The sequence below is a fragment of the Somniosus microcephalus genome, chromosome 2 (assembly GCF_052327205.1).
Source record: "Somniosus microcephalus isolate GS21.2 chromosome 2, FLI_Smic_1.0, whole genome shotgun sequence".
In the NCBI taxonomy this organism is placed as follows: Eukaryota; Metazoa; Chordata; class Chondrichthyes; order Squaliformes; family Somniosidae; genus Somniosus; species Somniosus microcephalus.
The window spans coordinates 89,536,405-89,560,784 of record NC_140988.1 but is presented as its reverse complement, the minus strand read 5'-3'; positions in this window follow the sequence as shown (position 1 = coordinate 89,560,784).

The following is a 24,380-nucleotide window of genomic DNA, read 5'->3' as shown; positions in this document are numbered from 1 at the left end:
CATGGTCGTCAGGGACACAGGAAGTGTCCCTGATTTCCCACATAGTGCAGAAGGAGCATGCCATGGGGCTGAGCTGTGCTGCCATGTCTTACCCTTTAATTAATTCAAATTAAATTAAATCAAATCAATACCACTAATTACACTACAATTAAATGATATACTCAAGGGCCCTTGTTTACTAGCACTCCCTGCTACACAACAGAGACATTAGAAACTATAAACCACAAAAATTAAGTTTGGAAAAAAGCGAGAAAGAGAGAAATACTCACCAACCAATCACTTACCTGCTTCCTGGTGATGTTACACTTCGATTACTTCTTAATTCTTTACACTCACCGGTCCGTTGTAGCCCCGGCTCACCTTTGAAATCTTCCGAGGTTTGGCGCCATGAGACAGGGATTGTATGATGGGGATGTATTGAGCTACGGGGTTTCATTCATGCGAATCGGAGTCTGATGATCCGGTCACAGAAAGGCCGATTGTCTCGCTGCCTCTGTCCTCCCTCCTGTTCCTCCTCCCCCTCGTCATCGTCCTCCACCTCCTCTCCCTCATCGCCTTCCTGCTGGCAAGGACTGTGCCCTCATTATGGCCAAGTTGTGGAGCATGCAGCAGACCACCATGAAATGGGACACCCGCTCCCCCCGAGCGGTCAACGCAGCGGAACCGTTGCTTCAGTAGGCCGATGGTCTGCTCGATGATGTTCATGGTGGCAGCATGGTTCTCATTATGAGTGCTGGGCATGAGTGTTGGGGTTGCGGAGAGGAGTCATGAGCCAGGTGAAGAGTGGATAGTCCTTGTCTCCGAGCAGCCACCCTTGAGCTTGATGTGGTGGCTGGAAAATTGCTGGCACACCGGACTGACGCAGGATGAAGGCATCATGTCTGCTGCCAGGATAGCGGGCATTGACATAAAGGATTTGCTATGTGTGGTCGCACACCAACTGCACATTAAGTGAGTGGTAGCCTTTGTGGTTACGAAAGATCTCAGGGTTGTTATACGATGCCCGCAAAGCCACGTGGGTGCAGTCAATGGTGCCCTGCACCATAGGGATGCCCGCTATCCTGGCAAAACCACAATGCACACTTGTTCTCCTTCTCTCTGGTGAGCGGGAAGGAAATGTAGTCCCTTCTCCTACTGTTGAGAGTTTCAGTAACCTCCCAGATGCAGTGATGGATGGCGAACTGTGACATGCTATCTGTGTCTCCTCTGCAGACTGGAAGGAGCCTCTGGCAAAGAAATTGAGGGCCATGGTGACCTTGGCTGCCACTGGGAGAGCCGTGATCACCCTGGCCTGAGGCTGATGGTCTGGTTGCAGGAGGTGGCAGCGTTCTGTGACCACCTTTTTGGTGAAGCGGAGCCTCCTAATATACTGCCCCTCACTTAATTGAAGGTAGGAGAAGTGATGTCGGAAGACCCTCGGAGGGTAAGGCCTCCTGTTGAGAGCCCTGATGCCCTCCTTCTCCCTCTCCCTCTGGGCACATGTTCCAGTCTTTCTCACTGCCTCCACTCCCTCTGCCGTAGATCCTGAAGGTGAGGTCCACTGCCAGTACAGTCCCCATGACTTTTAGCAAGTGTTGTAGGTTGAAACGTTTCAGAAATAATTATGGAGTTTTGTACTTGCCAGAACATTCCCTGATACCAAAGAACCTTGAAATGACTAAAGAAAACTCTTGCAGTTGCAGGAAGTAGCACACAGCCACTCAATCTGCAAAACCCTGTCAGGTGCGAGTGATTGGTGACGATCCCTTTAATTATTTCTGCTGCTGCATGCCAGCTCAACCTGTCATTGCTTTCTCCAACCAGTAAGTTCAATAAATGGCTATAACAAAGTTGGGAGATCGGGCATCAAGTGTGCGTTGCACACTCACTGATGTCATGATCTCTGTGATTGCGATGTTCCTGGCGATCAAGTTTAGTGGCAGCGCGACTGGCAAGACGGATATGGCATGCGGCACTGGACCCACCATCAGCTGGCGGTAAAGCTCTAGTTGGCATTTTAGCACCATCTCATGATGCTAATGTGTGGCGCTAAACACACAAATTTCTCCCTCAAATTGTTTAATGTCCCTATGATTTTTCTCCTGGGAGGGTTGGCAACCCTAGCATAAATGTATGAGCCTCCTGCCTGATACAGGTAGGTGCCTTGGCCGCCTGAAAACACAGAGGCATTGAAGGCACCAAGGGGCGGGAAAGAAGCAGGATATTGACCCATTCCTTTTTAATTTCACTCCCTCCGGTTTTAGCCAGGTAGGGAGAGTTAAAGGTCCTGCTTAAATTACAGCCATTGAAACTACAATCATCGCTAAGATTCCTGAAACTATTTGTCAATAATTTTCATTCACAGAATTAGTGAATGTTAACAGTCAACAATTGGCATGTTGGTTAACTGTTTCAAATTTGCATATTGAATAAAATCTTCATGACTCTGTATAGTGTCAGCACAAGGATCTGATCAGTACTATGGTAAAAAGCACAGTGGTTCATAAGGCCATGAGTATCAGAATTTTAATGCCATTAATCCCTAATTGACCAGTGCTCAGCCTATGAAAATTGACAGCATGAAGCTCATCACCTATCAGCTACAGTAATCATTACTGACCGTGTTCAGTCACATCTTCACTATCTATTATTCAGTCAGTAATGACCACCTTGGGGAATATACAGCACAACCCTCATTAGTTTCCTGGAGGTATTTGGGAATTGCTGGCATCTCTCTTTTCACTATGTTACCTCCATTAATATTGTGCTTTTCCAACATAATGCATGCCTTATTCATTACACCTTTTGTATTTAATTGATCATTCCTCCTCATTTTCTGTTACAAGTAATAATAATTTATACCACCCAGTCTGTTAGTTAAAAATTGATCAGTTCCTGTTCCTATTTGCAATGAAGAAGCAATCAGTCAGCCAGCAGCACAACTAATTTGTTGTAAAGTGTTGTAATAGACAGCAGCTAATTTAAAATTTAAATTAAACTGGTATGCAGCATATAATTATGTTGAAACTCATTTCACTATCTTGCCGTTGGCAGGAGTTCACCTTTTGATGGGTTTTAAACTGACGCTTGTCACAGTGCTTCACTCTGCACTTTCACTATTTATTATTGGTAATGATACGTGCATTACATTTTTCATTCTGTTATTATTCTACACGCAGCTTGTTTATTATACCGACACATAGTTAACAGCATGCAGTTACAAAAACATGACTTGTTTTCTACCTTCCCGGGCAGGTAATTTAAGCAGGAACTTTGGAATTACATTTTCAATCACAAAGCTTACTGTCTGCAGCTTCATCGCAAATTAAAATTGTTATAGCGGCTTGGCAACTGAGGTCAAACAGAAGGCAGTGCAGACAGAGTCTTTCTCTTGGTTCACTGTTCCTGAGAGAAATAAGTAGAATGGCTCAACTGAATTTTTATTTTTCAATGAAATTTATCTTTCTACAAAATTTTAGCTACAATCGGATATTAGAATTAAGAAAGAAGAAAGAAAGACTTGCATTTATATAGCGCCTTTCACGACCACCGGACATCTCAAAGCGCTTTACAGCCAATGAAGTACTTTTGGAGTGTAGTCACTGTTGTAATGTGGCAGCCAATTTGCACACAGCAAGCTTCCACAAACAGCAATGTGATAATGGCCAGATAATCTGTTTTAGTGATATTGATTGAGGGATAAATATTAGCCAGGACACTGGGGATAACTCCCCTGCTTTTCTTCGAAATAGTGCCGTGGGATCTTTTATGTCCACCTGAGAGGGCAGACAGGGCCTCGATTTAACGTCTCATGTGAAAGACAGCACCTTCGACAGTGCAGCACTCCCTCAGCACTGCACTGGAGTGTCAGCCTCTGGGGTATTAAGTCTCTGGAGTGGGACTATGAACCTACAACCTTCTGACTCAGAGGCGCATGTGCTACCAACTGAGCCACTTGCACAACAGCTACATTATAACAGCTACTTTATAGATCGGGTATGTATTATTTTTAGGGAGTTTTAAAAATCATTTCAGAATAATTTCCACTGATAAATTTTTGCATTTTGTTTCGGATGGTGAATCCGTAAGAACTGATCCCTTCCCATATTTGAGAAAAAAATCTAGAAATGGCCTGGATTTTAACTTCCGGTGGGAATCCGTGCTGGAGGGTTAATTTCTCTCCCGCCCGTGGCAGAATAAAACCCAGACAATTTTAACGTCTGGGCCTCATTTAAATCCGCCGTCCAACTTTCAACCCGTCCCGGGCAGGAAGCAGCAGAAAATTGTGAGCTTTCACTTCTGCTCATCCTGGCCCCTTAAGAAAGTAATTAAAAAAATTAAAACATGCTTTTCTGGGCCTGATCCACTTCCTCGCTGGTTTGACCTGGCGGGAAACTCACTGCTGCTTCACACTAAGGCCGCCTAGTAAAAATTGCCGTCAGTTCCCCAAAATGCCATTGGAACCTGACATGCATATGTAAAAAGGACCCAACCAGTTTTGGGAAGGTGTCCTTGCTGCCTGCTCAGTCGTGATGACTACAGTGATATTATTCCTAAAAGGGATGCACAAAATGGAGGCACTGTATGCAGTGATGGCCAAAAACCATTCACGACACGTACTGAAAAATGTTAGCATCAACTATTACATATTCCAGTCAGACATTAAAAATGTTGTGCTACTTTAATTATTTTATTAATTTTAGCAGTCAACCATTTGCAGCGACAGTCCATTCACAAATACCACACATGCTATTTTACTGCTAAATAGCTTGACCGTATTTCGTGATCATGAAAACCTATATTGTAATTACATTACTTTTAGAACAGCCATTCAGTGGTGTCTGTAAACTGTAAATATTTGTTGGTTGCCATTTAGCTCAACAGTGCCCTGTTCCGTACTTGTTTGTTTCTTGAGGTTTAGTGATATTCAGAATAGAAACTGAATTATACTGCTTTTCTCCAAATTTCCTTTGGCATTTTTCTGGGATCGAATTTTTTCTCCTGATTTTTTTCTCGCTTTTGTTGCTAAAATTAAAAATTGAAAAAAACGGAAAAAAAACTAAGGGGGTAGGATTCGAGGTAAGATTAAAATGAATGGGCGGAAAACCACCTGCCGTGGGCTCCCTGCAAGCTTCCCTGTTGGAAGTGTGGAATTTGCTTCATCATTTCTTATTGTTAAAATCTGCAAGACCCACATACAAAGGGGGAAGATTGCCTAAGCACATGTACAAAGAGCCCACTTACAATTCCACTGTAATAGTAAACAGTAGAAATATCCCCCAAAATGTTGCTTTTTTGTTATGGCTTTGGACCCCTAAATCTCTCTGCTCATCCACAGTTCCTAGCTTCTCGCCATTTAGAAAATACTCTGATCTATCTTACTTAGGTCCAAAGTGGAAGACCTCACACTTTTCCACATTGAACTCCATCTGCCACAGTTTTGCCAACTCATTTAATCAATTTTCCCCTTAAAAAAAATGGTGGGTTTGGAGCGTGCGGGCAGTTAAATTGTTAAAAATGGGATTCCTGACCTGATCCTGCCTCCAAGCTGCCCACTTCTGGTTCTGCCGGAGGCAGGACAGGGTTGGGCAGCCAACCCACTGCCAGAGGGCGTTACCTTAATTTAAATATTGTAATGAGGCAGGAAGCCACTCCCACCCCATTTTGAATTTAAGGCCACGATTTTGCTGCGCTCAGAGGGCAGGTTCGGAGGCAGGTCAGCTGTTAAATTTGAAAAGATTGACGTAGGGTTGGGAACCCGCCGTGAACCCACCTCCATGTAAGTTTCCAAAATGTCGGGTCTGCGATTTCAGAACAGACCCGACACCAAGCGGCGGGGGAGGCATTTAAGATACTTAACTGCTTGTTAAGTGCTATTTTGCCAGCCTTTTTCTATTTTGCCACATTTGCACCAGTTTTCACGTTCGCAGATCACATCAGGTAAGTATGTCGGGAGTTCCAACGAATTGAACCATTCACAGCTGCAACTGCAGTATAAAAGCTAAACTCTCACATCTGTTCACTTTCAAATGTCAGAGGTTGCTGATTTCAGGATTTGGAAGACACATTTGATCAGCATTGAGGCTGTAAGTGTGTGTTGTTAACTCTATATGCACTGTCATCTCCTTGGAATAGCCTCTCTCTCCATTGACTGACTGCTTCTAAGAGCTCATCCTCAACTGCCATATATAACAGCAGAATGGGAACGATTTATACTCTGTCATCCTGGTCCTCAGAATCTGAAGAGGATCAGCTGCAGCAGCAGCAGAACCAGGCACACCAGCATCACCAACAACAAGCGCACCAACCTTCTCCTGAGCCACCTGATGCTGCACAGGGCAGAGGCCATCAGCGCAGGGCTGCACCGCACCGCAGGAGATACCCCCAACACAGGGTTTACAGGCAGAGGATGAGCTTCCTCAACATGACTGAGCAACAGTGCCAAAGGAGGCTCAGACTTTCGTGAGAGGTAGTCGCAGACATCTGCACAATGCTGCACCAAGACCTGCAACCCAGAGGAGCGGGTGGACACTCCTTACCAGTGGCTTTCAAAGTCACCACCGCACTCAACTTCTTTGTGTCAGGGTCCTTCCAGGGATCAGCAGCAGACATCAGCGGCATCTCCCAGTCAGCCGCACACACCTGCATCACGCAGGTTATTGATGCCCTCTTTGCCAAGTCCGCCAATTACATTCACTTCTCCACTGATGATGCAAGTGTTACAGAGCGGGTGCTCGGCTTTGTCAATCTGGCTGGCTTCCCATGGGTGCAGGGCATTATCGACTGAACACATGTGGCCATAAGGGCTCCCCATGACAACCCAGCTGTATTTGTCAACCACAAAGGCTTCCACTCCCTTAACGTGCAGCTGCTGTGCAACCATAGGAAGAGCATCATGCATGTGTGCGCAAAGTTCCCTGACAGCTGCCATGAATCTTACATCCTGTGGCAGTCCACTGTCGCTCAGCTCTTCGCTCCGTCAAACAAACTTTGTGGCCGGCGCCTTGAAAACGTGGCTAATGACACTGTTGAGGAGGCCATCAAGTGAGTCTGAGGAGCGTTACAATCAAAGCCACATTTCCACCAGAGGTGTCATAGAGCAAACAATAGGGTTGCTCAAAATGCACTTCAGATGTCTGGACAGATCTGGAGGAGCCCTTCAGTACGTACCAGCCAGGGTTCCAGAATCGTCGTTGTCTGCTGTGCCCTGCACAACATTGCACTGCAGTGAGGATTAGCGCTGCCTGAGGAAGAAGGTGCAAAGCGCACAGCCTCTTCAGAGGTAGAGAAGGAGGAGAAGCAGAATGAGGTTCCAGATGAGGAACACCCGGAGGAGGTTCGAGGTTCTTACTCCCTGTGGGGACAGGAGCAGGGACTGCAGGGAGGATGAGCAACCTGGCCACAGCACTGTGGAACAGGGGGCCATTCAAGAGGGGGGAGTAAATAGAAATGTTGTAGTGGTAGGGGATAGTATTATTAGGGGGATAGATAGAGTTCTCTGCAGCCGAGAGCGAGAGTCCCGAAGGCTGTGTTGCCTACCCGATGCCAGGGTTAAGGACATCTCCTCTGGGCTGGAAAGAAACTTGCAGTGGGAGGGGGTGGATCCAGTTGTCGTTGTCCACGTTGGTACAAACGACGTAGATAGGACTAGGAAGCCAGTTCTGTTAAAGGAGTATGAGCAGCTAGGGGTAAAATTAAAAAACAGAACCTCAAGGGTAATAATCTCTGGATTATTACCTGAGCCACGAGCGAATTTGGCTAGGACAAATAAAATTAGAGAGTTAAATGCGTGGCTCAAAGACTGGTGTGGGAGAAATGGGTTTTGCTTCCTGGGACACTGACACCAGTACTGGGGCAGGAGGGAGCTGTTCCATTGGGACGGGCTTCACTTGGCCAGTGCTGGGACTAGAGTCCTGGCGGATCATATAACTAGGGCTGTAGAGAGGGCTTTAAACTAACTAGTGGGGGGGAGGTTCCTAGGGAGCAAATAATAAAAAGGACAATAGAGAAGGTCATAGACTTAGGTAGCAGTGGGGAAATTAAAAACCAGAGCGTGTCAGGAAGGAGCAGAAGGTATGGAGTAAAAGGTAAAGTAATAAAAAGGGCAAAAGCAGGAACTAAGTGTCACAAAACATATTTGAAAGGTCTCTATCTGAATGCACGTAGCATTCGTAACAAAATAGATGAGTTAATGGCGCAAATAACTACATATGGGTATGATCTTGTGGCCATTACAGAAACATGGCTGCAGGGTGACAATGCCTGGGAATTAAACATACCAGGTTATTTAATGATCAGGAAGGACAGGCAGGAAGGAAGGGGAGGTGGGGTGGCTATGTTAATAAAGGAAGGAATCACTGTAATGCAGAGAAATGATATTGGGTCAAAAGATCAGGATAATGAAACAGTTTGGGTGGAGATAAGGAATAATAAGGGGAAAAAAACACTAGTGGGCGTAGTCTATAGGCCTCCGAACAGTTGCAACTCTGTTGGACGGAGTATCAATCAGGAAATAGTTGAGGCTTGTAATAAGGGAACATCTATAATTATGGGGGATCTTAACTATCATATTAATTGGACAAATCAAATTGGGCAGGGCTGCCTTGAGGATGAGTTCATTGAGTGTATTAGGGATGGGTTTCTTGAGCAGTATGTAACTGAACCAACCAGGGGGCAAGCAACCTTAGATCTGGTCCTGTGTAACGAAACAGGATTAATTAAAAATGTCCTAGTAAAGGATCCCCTTGGAATAAGTGACCATAACATGGTTGAATTCCATATTCAATTAGAGGGTGAGAAGGTTGGATCTCAAACAAGCGTGCTAAGCTTGAATAAAGGAGACTATGAAGGTATGAGAGTGGAATTGAGTAGAGTGGATTGGGAAAAGAGATTAAATGGTAAGACGATACATGATCAGTGGTGTACATTTAAGGAGTTATTTTACAACTTCCAAAAATATATTCCACTGAGAAGAAAAGGGTGTAAGTAAAGAAATTAAGGATAGTATTCGACTAAAAACAAGGGCACATAAGGTAGCCAAATCTAGTGGGAGGATAGAGGATTGGGAAAACTTTAAAAGACAGCAAAAAATAACAAAAAGATTGATTAAGAAAGGGAAGATAGATTATGAAAGTAAATTAGCAAAAAATATAAAAACACATAGTAACAGTTTTTATAGTTATATAAAAAGAAAAAGGGTGGCTAAAGTAAATGTTGATCCCTTAGAGGATGAGACCGGGAAATTAATGGTGGGAAATATGGAGATGGCAAAAACACTGAATATTTTGTATCAGTCTTTACAGTAGAGGACACTAAGAATATCCCAACACTGGACAAACAGGGGGCTATGTGGGGGAGGAGGTAAACACGATCAAAATCACTAAGGAAGTGGTACTCGGTAAAATAATGGGACTCAAAGCAGATAAATCACCTGGACCTGATGGCTTACATCCTAGGGTCTTGAGGGAAGTGGCGGTAGGGATTGTGGATGCATTAGTAATAATTTTCCAAAACTCCCTGGACTCAGCAAAGGCCCCGGCAGACTGGAAAACTGCTAATGTAACACCCTTATTTAAAAAGGGCAGTAGACAGAAGGCTGGAAACTATAGACTGGTTAGCCTAACATCTGTGGTAGGTAAAATTTTGGAGTCCATTATTAAGGAGACAGTAACAGGACATTTGGATAATCATAATTTAATAGGACAAAGTCAGCATGGTTTTATGAAGGGGAAGTCATGTTTGACAAATTTGCTGGAGTTCTTTGAGGAAGTAACATATAGGGTGGATAAAGGGGAACCAGTGGACGTAGTGTATTTAGACTTCCAAAAGGCATTTGACAAGGTGCCACACAAAAGATTATTGCTTAAGATAAAAATCACGGGATTGGGGGTAATATTCTGGCATGGATAGAGGATTGGCTATCTAACAGAAGGCAGAGAGTTGGGATAAATGGTTCATTCTCAGACTGGCAATCAGTAACTAGTGGTGTTCCGCAGGGGTCAGTGCTGGGTCCCCAACTCTTTACAATCTATATTAACGATTTGGAGGAGGGGACCGAGTGTAACATATCAAAGTTTGCAGATGATACTAAGATGGGAGGGAAAGTAGTGAGTGAGGAGGACATAAAAAACCTGCAAGGGGATACAGACAGGCTAAGTAAGTGGGCAGAGATTTGGCAGATGGAATACAATACTGGAAAGTGTGAGGTTATGCACTTTGGCAGGAAAAATTGTCGAGCAAGTTATTATCTTAATGGCAAGAAACTGGAAAGTACTGAAGTACAAAGGGATCTGGGGGTCCTGGTGCACGAAACTCAAAAGGTTAGTATGCAGGTGCAGCAAGTGATTAAGAAGGCCAATGGAATGTTGGTTTTCATTGCTAGGGGGATAGAATATAAAAATAGGGAGTTATTGCTTCAGTTGTACAAGGTATTGGTGAGACCGCACCTGGAATACTGCATACAGTTTTGGTGTCCATACTTAAGAAAAGACATACTTGCTCTCGAGTCAGTACAAAGAAGGTTCACTCGGTTAATCCCGGGGATGAGGGGATGGACATATGAGGAGAGGTTGAGTAGATTGGGACTCTACTCATTGGAGTTCAGAAGAATGAGAGGCGATCTTGTTGAAACATATAAGATTGTGAAGGAGTTGGATCGGGTGGATGCAGGGAGGATGTTTCTGATGATGGGTGAAACTAGAACTAGGGGGCATAGTCTTAGAATAAGGGGCTGCTCTTTCAAAACTGAGAGGAGGAGGAACTACTTCACTCAGAGGGTGGTAGGTCCATGGAATATGCTGCCCCAAAAAGCTGTAGAAGCTACATCATTACATAAATTTAAAACAGAAATAGACAGTTTCCTAGAAGTAAAGGGAATTAAGGGTTACGGGGAGCGGGCAGGAATTTGGACATGAGTCTAGGTTCGGATCGGACATGGCCCTTTGGGTAGCGGAGCGGGCCCAGGGGCCGTGTAGCCTGATCCTGCTCCTATTTCGTGTGTCTAATTCTGTTAGATTCAGTAGATGGTTCTGTGATAGTAGATTGGCGGTTAGGATCAGATCAGCCATGATCTTATTGAATGGCGGAGCAGGCTCGAGGGGCCGATTGGCCTACTCCTGCTCCTATTTCTTATGTTCTTATGAGGCAGCTAACCCATTGCGACCAGCATGCGCGAGCACATTGCTGCCCATGATGCCAGGGAGGGCCTAATCAATGCCAGATTCACCTAACTTTATGCAGCAGACATGTGGCTGCCACATGCACATGAAGGTTGGCATGACCACACTTCAACACCATAGAGCATCTCTACAATGAACTGTGCATTCCTTGCACTGTCACCACCATTGCTGGACATAAAAGGCACCCTCACCCTTTACTGTGCCACTTCCAATTGTGAGCATACATATGGCAACAAATTCAAACATTCACAAAACATTACCTTATTACAACAAAATAAAAGAACAGAAACTTAACATTGATTTATAGCAAAACACCCAAGTGACTACCCTTGTGACTATTTATATGGGAGCTTTCTTTTACATGTACTTCTATGTGCTGTTACCCCTGTGGCATCAGCAGATGTAGAGGCAGCCTGCTCACTTCCCTGCTGCGCCTGCTTCGTCGCTTTTGGCGGTTGTCCTCTGGGTTTTGGAGCCTGTGAGGGCCTCACCAAAGCCTGGTCCTCCTGCGGCTGTACAGGGGCAGACTCAGCCATCACTGTTCAGGGAGGCATCTGGGGCTCTGACCGAGGGGTTGGCAACGGGATGGCAGTTTGAGCGCTTGGAGAGGAGCCCCCACTTGCATGTCCCCTCCCACCAACATCCCTCTCGTGGGTAATCCGCATTTCTCTGCTAGCAAGTAGCTGGAGAGCACCTTGCTGCACATCAGTGGGGCCATGAGGACCAGTGTATGTACTGACATTCCTCATAACAAAGATGTCTATGAACCTCTGGTTTCTCTCCTCAATAGATGCCCATCTATCCTCAATAGCTGACCATCTATTTAGAAGTGTTACCATGTTCTCCTGAGTCTGTCAATTTATATCCTCTATGGAGGTTGCCATCCTTTCCATGATGGTACCTACATTTGCTAGTGCATGCATCATGGCGTTGCTCATATTTGAGATGGACTCCTCCATTCTCTGCACACTCGCAGTCACCATGGTTGCAAACCCTGTCAAAGCCTCCTGCACTTGTTCCTGCAGCTCCAGCACCGCTCTCTTTCTGGATCACCCCCAAGGCTTAGCGTCTGCATGCAGCTGCGCTGAGCTAGGAGCATCCTGCGGCCTCCAACGAGGACTCTCCACTGCTGTCCCTGTCTCCCCCATCACTCTTGCTCACTTGTGACTTGTGATACACCAGTTGACAACACTACTCTATCTCGCATAGGACCCACCGAGGTGTGCGTCTCTGCGCTGGTGCTGGGTGCGCTAATTTCTGCTGACGCTGCTCCCTCAGTGGCTGGAGTATCCTCTGAGGAGTCCTCCGTCTCTTCCTCCTGGACAGTAGGGAGGAGGGCTCTAGATGGTCCTGTGGGAGAGTAAAGACATGAGTTAGATATGTGATATGTAGATTGCAGACACATCCCATTATGAACATGATGAGCATTCAATTTCTGTTTACATCAGATCCCATATGAGTCACTCATGAAAGCCAAATAAGATGGATCTAAAATTATTCTGTCACCAGGTTGTTCTACTGAGCCCCTCTCTCCATCCCCCACTTCAAGCTGGTCAACTGCTCCTGCAATGTCGAGAGCTGCCTCCTCAGCGTGGGTGAGCTGAGCCAATGATGGCGGTCCTCTTCTTGTTCTCTCCCTCTCCTTGTGGGCTCTCTTTTCCTGCAATGAGGGAAAGAAGTGCAGTTTTAGTTGGAGTGATGGAATGAGTGTAAAGGATGTATAGGATAGATGTTTAGAGGGAGACTGTGATGGAGTGGGGTGCCAATACCAAGTTTCCTCCTTTTTAATTGTTAGTTGTTGTTATTGCATAACATTGAGGGTGGATGTGAGCCGTGCATAATAAGATGGGGATGTGATTCTGTACATAGGGAGAGAGGGATAGGTGATGGTGCAAGGGATGTTGGGGTGAGTTACAATGTGCAGGAGTAGGGTTGGCAATGCAGAGTGATGGGGATGTGATGATAGGCACAGCAGAATTAAGGTAAGTGTGCTTTTATACTCACTTTTCCTGAATGCAGGAGATCATAGAATCCTACAGTGGACGCAGGTGTGAGTAAACACAGACCTTGCAGTGACCTCCTCAGTTATTTGCAGCCAGGCTGCCTTTGTCTGCTGAGGAGGTTTCCTCCTTCCATCCCCAGGGAATAGAACCTCCCTGCATCCTCCGACTCCCTCCACAAGAACATGAAGGAGTCATCGTTGAAGCGGGGAGTAGCCTTTGGTCTCTCTGCAGACATTGTGGAGAGCACCAACACTCAGGAGCATCAAAACCGAAGTGAGAGCAAATGGGGACATGGCCCCCTTAAATACACCTGCTGCAACTGCATCATCAGAGGAGCTCAGCAGACCCGCACTTAATGATTAGGCCGAGTAATGCGCACGGCAGGCTTAGCAGGCCCAATCAACGCAAAATTGTTTGCGCAGAGCTGCTGGAGCCGGGAGCAGGACCAGAACCCGCCAACTACCTATCCCGCCGCGAACCTGCTTCTGCTGGGAAAATCCAGCCCTAACTGCCTGTTGACGGGTTTCACACAATTCGTGAAACCTGGCAGTTAAACCGAGGCGGGGACTGCTGCATTCAGGAGGTAAGTGGCTTTATACCTACCTCCTGGATTCAGGGTCCCTGCTTAACCCATACCCCGCAATCGGAGACCCCCTCACAAGGCCTCCGATCAGCCTCCCCAGGCCTCTGATTCGCACCATGAGGCCTTCCCCTCACCCCACCAATGATGCTGAGGCCAGCCACAATCCTCCGGTGCCCAGCTCCAATCCTCTCTCCTGCTGCTGCTCTGGCCGATCCCCCTCCAACCCCTGCCGATCCCCCCAATCGCTGGCTGATTACCCCCCTGCCGATCTCCAATCCCCGACCAAACCCCCCCTCCCTTTCTGCTCACATCTACGCTACTTACTGTGCCACCTAACTTAGTGTCGTCCGCAAACTTAGATATACGGCTCTCTATTCCTTCACCCAAGTCATTTAAAAAGAGTGAAAAGTTGAGACCTCAGTACAGATCCCTGGGGGACACCACTAGTCACATCCTGCTAATTTGAGTATGTACCCATTATCGCTACTCACTGGCTCCTACCTCATAACCAATTCCATATCCAAGCCAATAGGTTACCTCCAATTCAGGTGTCTCATTTCTATTAACAATTATCTTACGTGGAACATTGTCGAATGCCTTCTGAAAGTCCATATAAATAACATCCTTTAACACTCCATTATCTACCACATTAGTTACCTCCTTAAAAAATTTAACTAGTTTCATTTTACTTGACTTATCCTTCAATTGACTTACAAATCAATGCTGGTTCTTTCTGATCAGCTCATATTTGTCACTGTTACTGCCAATATTATTAGGAGCTGACTACCTATAACATTAGGAGCTGACTGCCCATATTATCAGGTGCTGGCTGCCCATATTATCAGGTGTTGGCTGCCCATATTATCAGGTGCTGGCTGCCCATATTAGCAGGCGTTGGCTGCCCATATTATCAGGCGTTGGCTGCCCATATTAGCAGGTGTTGGCTGCCCATATTATCAGGTGCTGGCTGCCCATATTACCAGGCGTTGGCTGCCCATATTATCAGGCGTTGGCTGCCCATATTATCAGGTGCTGGCTGCCCATATTATCAGGCGTTAGCTGCCCATATTAAAAGGTGCTGGCTGCCGATATTATCAGGTGCTGGCTGCCCATATTATCAGGTGCTGGCTGCTCATATTATCAGGCGTTGGCTGCCCATATTATCAGGCATTGGCTGCCCATATTATCAGGTGTTGGCTGCCCATATTATCAGGTGTTGGCTGCCCATATTATCAGGCGTTGGCTGCCCATATTATCAGGCATTGGCTGCCCATATTATCAGGTGCTGGCTGCCCATATTATCAGGTGCTGGCTGTTCATATTAGCAGGTGTTGGCTGCCCATATTATCAGGTGTTGGCTGCCCATATTATCAGGCGTTAGCTGCCCATATTATCAGGTGCTGGCTGCCCATATTATCAGGTGTTAGCTGCCCATATTATCAGGTCCTGGCTGCCCATATTAGCAAGTTTAGAAGTCAGGAGGGGAGCAGTGAAATTTTGCATGCCTAGTTATCCATTGTCTCATGCACCAGCTTGAATAGCCACTCCCTCCAACGTACCATGGCCGCAGTGTGCACTGTCTACAGGATGCACTACAGCAGTTCGTCATGGCTTCTTTGACAGCACTTCCCCAGCCAAGAACCTACACCACCTAGAAGGACAAAGGCAGCAGTTGAATGGGAATACCAACACCTTCAAGTTCCCCTCCAAGTCACACATCATCCTAACTTGGACATATATCGCTGTTCCTTCATTGACGCTGGGTCAAAACCCTGGAACCTCTGACCTAACAGCGTTGTGGGAACACTCTCACCACAAAGACTGCATCGGTTCAAGAAGAAGGCCCATCACCACCTTCTCAAGGGCAATGAGAGATGGGCAATTAATGCTGGCCTTGCCAACAATGCCCACATCCTGAGAACAAATTTTAAAAAAACATTATTTTAAAGAATTCTAAGTCACTTCAAATATGCAAAATGTGAAAGCCCCATTGATTTGATTCTGATATCAATTTCAATTCAGAGTTACAACCAAATAATAATGCAGATTTAGTACTCCAAAGGATACAGTGACCTAGTGTTGTGCAACTCTCTCAGGGCATATTGTATCTTGTCTGTCAGTCAGTGCAATATTAATTTCGGCCCCAGGACTTTTATAATCATATATATTGAATACTACTGCGTCAAAGCATCAGTGATGTCTAACCTTTTGTGGCAGAGTTTTCATTTAAAATTCGATAGAACTGTGCTTTTGGGCTTTGCTTAATTTTGAAGCATTCTTGAAAGGACAATGTAAATGCAAATGATGACTATTTCACATAATTTTAAAAATGGATTACTTTAGCTATGTAACTATATAAGAACTATTCCAATTACTTATGCTAATGCTGGAGATTTATGTCCCTCCACAATGCATTGTGAGGGGCTCTCATTATTTTTTCACATCCTGGAAGGCATTAATTGTCTTGAACAGCATTAATTCTCCAGTTTCAACACAATAAATGAAAGCCAATAAACTGGGAAGAAATTGAGACTGTGATTCCGGCAAGTCTTGAATTAATAATATGTAGTGAATCACGAAAAGCCATGTGAGTTAGCTATAAATCTGAGGTGCTCATAATCTGAGGATTCTGGTGCAAAAATCAACTCGTGATCTTGAATTATTTTCCCAATTTAGTTCCAGTATCTACTGTGAGAGGTGTTTAATTTAGCAAAATTCACAATCATCTTGTATTGTTCCTACCAAATGCTCCAGAAACTGATATAGATAGGCCAGACCACCCCCCCGCTGATCCCCAATCCCCGGTCAAACGCCGCCCCCCCTCTCATCGACACCACCACCCTCTCCCCACCACCTCCCTCCCCCGCCCCACACCCCAATCCCTGATTTTTATCTGGGAGCCATGCTTGGCTAAAATAGGATGTGATAACGAAATAAAAGATAATGGAACAAAACTCACAGTGCCATAATCTCACGTTTCTATCAAATAAAAACTCTGAGAGGAATTCCTTTATGTTTGTCCGTTATGTTTTACCACCTGCATTCAACAACAACAACAACACCTTGCAATAATATAGCGCCTTTAACGCAGCCAAACATATCAATTTTGCAGAAGTCACTTAAATATTAGCAAAAAATTGTGTCGACTGTGTTTCATTGAGTACTGGTGTTACATAATGTGGTGTAGAAATTGGAAATGGCCCAAAAATGGGTGTGAGGATCATTAGCATGATTGTAGCATTCGGCCCAGCGTGGTATGCGCTGCTGAGTGGCTGAACGCTCAAGTTCATACGAGGCTAGCACCAATGACAGCTAGCCTGCATTTCTTCAAGGCAGTCTGTACCTCTTAAAGGGAAGGTGCCTTCTGTCACAACAGGTGGATGAAATGGTTGGGAAGACAATGGACAACAAAGTTATAATGATGGTACAACAGGGGAGAAAGCATTCACCTAGGTTCTCCGATGCAGCATTAGAGGCCTTGGTCCAGGAGGTCATCTCTAGGAGAGAGGTCCTCTTTCTACAGGAGGCCCTCCAGGCAACAGACCAGAGTGCAGTGGGAGCAGATAGCCACTGTGGTAAATGCCAACATTGAAGCCCCGATGACTTGGACTCAGTGCAGGAAGAATTTTAATGACCTCACACAAGTGATCAAGGTTAGTCAATTCATCTTCAAATACCATATCCCACCATCTGCACTACCAGCCTCACACACTGCTCAATGCACCACACCCCCATTACTGACCTACCAACAATCTCTACCAAACACGACTCATACCTCACATTCATAGCTTCACTTCACCCACACACAGTTACCACTGCTACAAGCCTCACACCCACATCTCACAGCTTGCACGCACTTTCAGCTATTTAACCATGATAGCCACATCACCCAAACACATTACACCACACTCACTGACACACTTCCCTTTCTCTTGCTGGAATAGGTGGCTCACCTAGAAGAGACAATGCTGGCCATTCTTGGCAGGGGCATGGCTGAGCCATTGGCCAGTGGCAGGGCTGAAAGATGCCGGTATCCTCATACGTTATCCTTCTTCTCATATCCCGCTTCCCCCTCATCCCACAATCTCTTCTGATTTACAAGCTGCACATGGTGTAAGCATGCACCTCTTGCTTACCCCCTCTCCCCTCACCTCAACCCAACCCTTGTGTCTTTCTCATTTCAGATACTCAAGAAATGCAGCCTGGCCAGGCAGTGGTTGACCAAGAAGAGGGAGAAGAGAGTGAAGAAAAAGAACAAGAAACACTGTCACTCGATTTCACATTCCCAGCCACCAGCTTAGATACTGACACTCCGCGTACTTTAGAGGATAGGTTAGATGCGTGATCTGCATGTGGTGAGACACTGGGCACGAGTGGACTGCAGCCAGGGCAGAAGGAAAGGAAAGCAGACAGGTGCCAGCTCCCCAGAGGGTGAGGTCAGACACAGGACTCAGATGAAGACTTCGATGGGGCAGCCTACAGAAGAATGCTGATGGGTATGCACAATGAAATGCTTGGTGTGTTGGCAGGCCTGCCAGAAATGCAGTGTCAAGGAGCATGGAGGCGTCTAGCTCTAGCCTTGCACAGGGCTTTGGACAGAGCTTGAAGCCCATCCTTTCCAGCATGGAAAGTGAGGGCAGATTCATTAACGCACTTGTGGACCCAACCATGATGCAGCGCCTGATGGCTGATGTCTCAGCTTCCATTGCAGCACAAGCACAAGCCACCCAATGGCTGAGTGCTGCAATGGAAGCTCAGACTGAAGTCACGCAAGCTCAGCTTGTTGCCACACAAGCACAGACTGTTGCCACCATGGCTGGGTTTACCAGTGTTCAAAAGCCTTGCAGGGTGTCACAGCAGTCCAGCAGTCTGTACCGCAGAAGATTACTAGGATTGCTGAGGCGCTGCCCTGGGGGTGTGGCAAATCATCTGTGGAGGCCGACCCTGATGTTCTCTCTCAGGATGACAGCATTTGTCCTCCCACCACTGCCACTCTGCCAATGCCCTTGTTGTTGCCTGTTAGTCAGCCAGCCCAGACTGCTGCCGCCCAGACTGCTGAGGTGTTGCAGTCCGAAGCCGGGCCTACTAGACCCAGAGCTCCTCGAGGTCATCCTGCAAGGCTCCCCCACTGAAAGTTAGTAGCAGCCATGCTGCTGGGGTAGCACAGCGTAGGTGCACTAGGATAGGCAAAGGTACATGCAAGATAGTCACTAAAGGAATGCACAAACGTGATTAGTTGGATTTTGGACATAATATTGAGTGGATAGATGTATAAAGTTGGATTAAAATGTTTGCTTTGTGGTGACTTTTATTTCAGCATTGTGTCCGAGGACGCTGTGATGGTCAGTAGCAGAGGGAAGGAAAGGTGTGGGACTAATGTTGAAAGGAGAATTTGAGTTGCGTTCACTGGTATCGCAGGTGGATGCTTTGATCCTGGATATCCCAGCCAGAAAAAAACTGTTTGGGTAGCCTCCTTCCTTCTGCTTCCTCCTCCTCCTCTTCCGCTTCCTCCTCTTCTGCCTTCTCCTCTTCCTCTTCCTCCTCTTCCTTCTCCTCCTTCTCCTGCTCCTGAGCTGGTGGCCGTATTCCTGGTGGCAAGGGTTATGCTCTCATGATGGCCAGGTTGTGGAAGATACAGCAGACCACCACGAATCGGAACACACTCTGCTGAGTACTCTAGGACTCCTCCAGAGTGGTTCAGGCTGCAAAACCGTTGCTTCAGCACCCTAATTGCCTGGTCTATGATTTTTCATGTGGCTCTCGTTGTACGTATGCTGCCCTCGTGTGGTTGGGTTGCGAAGTGGAATCATGAGCAGATGGTCAAGGGAAAGCCCTCGTCGTCCAGTAGCCACCCTCTGGTTTGTCTTGCGGGAGCAGCGGACTGGCACAGAATAAATGCTCCATGACTGCTGCCAGGATACTGGGCATTCACCATCATGATGTGCTGAGCATGGTCGCACACCAACTGAACATTCAGCAGGTAGAAACCTTTGCGGTTGCGGTACATCTCAGCATTTAGAAGCAGCACCCGCAAAGCCACGTGCCTGCAGTCGATGGCACTCTGCACCATGGGGAAGCCCACTATCTTGGCAAAGCCACAAGCACGCTCCACCTGCTTCTCTCTGGTCAGAGAAAAGACAACGAACTCCCTGCTCCTGGCATAAAAAGCATCTGTCACCTCTCTTATGCAGCAGTGGACGGCGAACTGGGAGATGTTACAGATGTCGCCTACTTTAGCCTGGAAGGATTCCGACGTGAGGAAATTCAGGGCCACGGTCACCTCCACAGCCACTGGCAGCGCTGTCCTTGCCCTGGAGTGAGGCTGCAGGTCTGGTTGCAAGAGGTGGCAGAGTTCTGTGAGCACCTCCTTCGTAAAGCGTAGATGCCTCACACACTGCTCCTGGCTCAGGCTGAGGTAAGAGATTTGCTCTCAGAAGTCTCGAGTTAGGTAAGGCCTCCTGGTGACAGCCCTTCTTCCCCCTCCTCCTCCCTCTGCGAGCAGCTTGTCCTCTTCTTCGCTGCCTCAGCTCCATCTCCCTGTCATGCTGTAGGCCAAGGGGGACAACAGCTTAGAGCCCCCATGACTGGAGTAAGTGGCCTGACCAGAACCCTTGAAGTCAGAAGCAAGGACTTCTCCACTTGCAGCAGCACGCCCTGTCACCTGACCAACTTTAAACAACTCTAGAAAGCTGTAAATAGTTCCACAAACTTACACAGTAAGTTACCTACCTGAAAGTTGTTGATGATCCCTTTAAATAGCGCTGGTGGAGGGGTGGGGGTGGTCCTTCCTGCTGCTGAATGCATGTTCAGCTGTGCGAGGTTAAGAGAGGGTGTTAGCTCCAGTGATGCCGATGAAAATGGCAGTGCTGGTGTTAAATTGGTGTTGCACGCTGATTGAAATCATGATCTGCCTACTTACTGTATTTCCAGCGCACACTCCTAACAGCTGCCCTACCATCCTCACCAAGATGGTGTCCAGCACGGCACGCACCAGGAGAAAGCGCGCTGTTCTGATGCCATTTTGGATCCAATTCGGCACCTGTATCGCCCAAGCAACGGCTGCTACTCAACCGAACTTTTAGCCCTGTATGTACAGCTCTTGTTCAGACAATAATTTGATCATGTTTAAAGTTTGTTCATGACTCTTTTAGTACCATTAGATGTTTTTAAGCTTCACTTTTGTCCAAGGGATAATATTTGGGAAACATTTGAGTAGAATATATAAATGCAGAGATTAGACAAACACGTATAAAGGCAGAGTGGTTTTAATGGGGGATTTTAACTTTCATATAAATTGGGATAAGCGGAAGAGCTCATGACAGAAAGGTAGTGAATTTCTTGAGTGTATTCAGGATAGTTTTCTGCAACAGTATGTCCTAGAATCAACAAGGGGGCAGGCCATATTAGATTTAGTAATGACTAATGAGCCAGATTTAGTTAAAAGCCTAATGGTGCATGAAATCTGAGATTGGTAGGTTTTTGTTAACCAAAGATATTAAGAGATATGGGGCAACGGCGGGTATGTGGAGTTAGGTAATTGAATGGCGGAACAGGCTCGAGGGACTAAATGGCCCACTCCTGTTCCTATGTTCCTACATAACACAATAACTAATGATCAAAAAATCAGTCATACAAATTTGACTCTGAATTGCATTCAATTTCAAATCAAATCAGAGGCTTGAGTATGGCTTTGCCCAGCAATACAGCATTATGTAGATATTGATAAAAAAATACCAGGCCAGTTGTTGCAGTCAACTTGAGATTAAAGGCAAATTTGACGCGTGTATCTCTTTGAACAATGATTTATTGGAGTCAATTCAAGTGCAACCCAAATTAATGCAAACCCATATAAAGTTAATCGGGACTAATCCAGTCCTGTCTATGATAATGTAATTTATTTTATGTACAATATACATATTAGAGTTAGATTTTATTTCAGGTCAATATTTTTATGTCAGAAATTAGAAAATCTGTACTGTTCTAGTCTTTTAATTGTTTACTGTTTTTCCTTTACTTCAGAATTGCTTTTGTTCTTATGAATTTGACCAGTTAATGAGGTTGAAGTGCTGAGTGCACGTTGCATGCCATGCATTTTGTGTGGAATATGAATTAGTAAACAGGTCCCTATCATTCAATGAGGAATTAGGAGTTATTTACATGAAATTTTGTCAATGTGGAATGTCAGACATATATCTTTATTGTTTCACGTTAATAATGGCTGGGAAGTGTGTGTGAAAGTAACCAGCTGTTACGTTTCAAACCAATCCCACTGTAGCTGCTGACATTGAACTGTTATCTGACTTAAGGTTCCAGAAAGTTGAGTTTGCTGCTCATTACTACTTCATGGGATCTTTATATTATGACCTTAAAGAGTATGAGAACCTGTGCTATTGCCTCATGTCAAAACAGTATTGTACTTTGATTGTGATTGATTGACAGCCCTTATTTCAAAGCAGTTAAGTGGTAAAACAAGAGGATCATTCTAGGATGTGTGAGTTCTTGGATTTCTGGTGTTTGGTTAGACTAAAGCATTTGGCTTATGTTTTCCCTGTGAATTCTGTTACAAGGAACGCGAATGATGACAGGAAAACATAGATTGCTAGAAGGATGGGTGAATAGTTGGTAAAATCAGTTTAACGTGAAGAATGTGAAGTCGGGCTTCATTACCATTCCATCAGTGAACTGCTTGCGAATTTGGAGCAGTTCACTGATCATAAGGGGCGGGAAGTCATGTACAAAATCATGTACACTTTTTTTTTTACTTTTATGAAGTGGCCTACAGCAGTCTTTTTAAGGGCTCAATGCCAAGTACCAGGTACTTGCCTCTCGGCGACATCATCTGAAAATGCAGCATAAGTTTCCACATGTACGCTGACGACACCCAGCTCTACCTCACCACCACTTCTCTCGACTTGTCCACTGTCTCTAAATTGTCAAACTGCTTGTCTGACATCCAGTTTTAGATGAGCAGAAATGTCCTCCAATTAAATATTGGGAAGACCAAAGCGATTGTTTTCGGTCCCCGCCACAAACTCCGTTCCCTAGCCGCTGACTCCATCCCTCTCCCTAGCAACTGTCTGAGGCTGAACCATACTGTTTGCAACCTTGGTGTCATATTTGACCCCGAAATGAGCTTCCAGCCACATATCCGCAGCATAACAAAGAACGGCTATTTCCACCTCTATAACATCGCCCGTCTCCGCCCTTGCCTCAGCTCATCAGCTGCTTAAACCCTCATCCATGCCTTTGTTACCTCTAGACTTGACTATTCCAATGCTCTCCCGGCTGGCCTCCCACATTCCACCCTACGTAAACATGAGGTAATCCAAAACTCGACTGCCCATGTCCTAACTCGCACCAAGTCCCATTCACCCATCACCCCTGTGATTGCTGACCTACATTGGCTCCCAGTTAAGCAACGCCTCGATTTTAAAATTCTCATCTTTGTTTTCAAATCCCTCCACGGCCTCGCCCCTCCCTACCTCTGTATCTCCTCCAGCCCCACAACCCCCCAAGATACCTGCGCTCCTCTAATTCTGGCCTCTTGAGCATCCCTGATTATAATCGCTTAACCATTGGTGGTCGTGCCTTCAGCTGCCAAGGCCCTAAGCTCTGGATTTCCAGCCCTAAACCTCTCTGCCTGTCTACCTCTGTTTCCTCCTTTAAGATGCTCCTTAAAACATACCTCTTTGACACCTGCCCTAATTTCTCCTTATGTGGCTCGGTGTCAAATTTTGGTTTATAACACTTCTGTGAAGCGCCTTGGGACGTTTATGTTAAAGGCGCTATATAAATACAAGTTGTTGAGCACCTACATTAATGAGCACCTACATTAATGAACATAATTAACATAATGTAGGAGGCATTGAAATAGCCTATAATTGGAAGCTTGCCCATCTGTGGGCTGGTCATCTGGCGCTGTTGCAGGATGTAGAGGCTGGCAGCTTCTTTAAGGGGCAGGCATCTTGATTATACCCTGGCTTCCAAGTTGGAACATTTTCTCTCTTTGGGCTTAGACAAGCTATGAGGATCAGCTAGAGTGAAATATGTGGCAGTGTTCCTCTAATCTCATTGATGGCATTCGGTCTGCTATCACACTGATCAATGGGAATGGCAAGGTAGCGCCAAGCAGCTGGACCAATACTGGAATGGGCACAGGTGCTGATGATCCCTCCTAATGCGTCAGTAAACCTGGGTCCTCCTGTCAGCCCCCTCTGAGGTCTGTACATGTGCTAAAATGTGTACAAGACCAGGCTGCCCCCACGGTTGTGGAAGTGACAGAGCCTGCAGTTGGGCCATATTCAGGACCCAGCTGACTGTGGGCCACTACAATCTAGAAGCTGTTATAGGTGCACAGTGGCCAGACACTTCCCGCACTCCTGCCAGTGAGGTAGCACCTAGATGATTTGCAAGAAAAAGTTTAAGAAGACATACGTCACACACTAAGAACATAAGAAATAGGAGCAGGAGTAGGCCAATCGGCCCCTCGAGCCTGCTCCACCATTCAATAAGATCATGGCTGATCTGATCCTAACCTCAAACCTTCTATCGCTCTCCATCCACCCGAACCCATGTGATCTCCCGGGAGAGGCGAAAAACCAGATAAAAGACCCAATGGCCAATTTGGGAGAAAAAAAT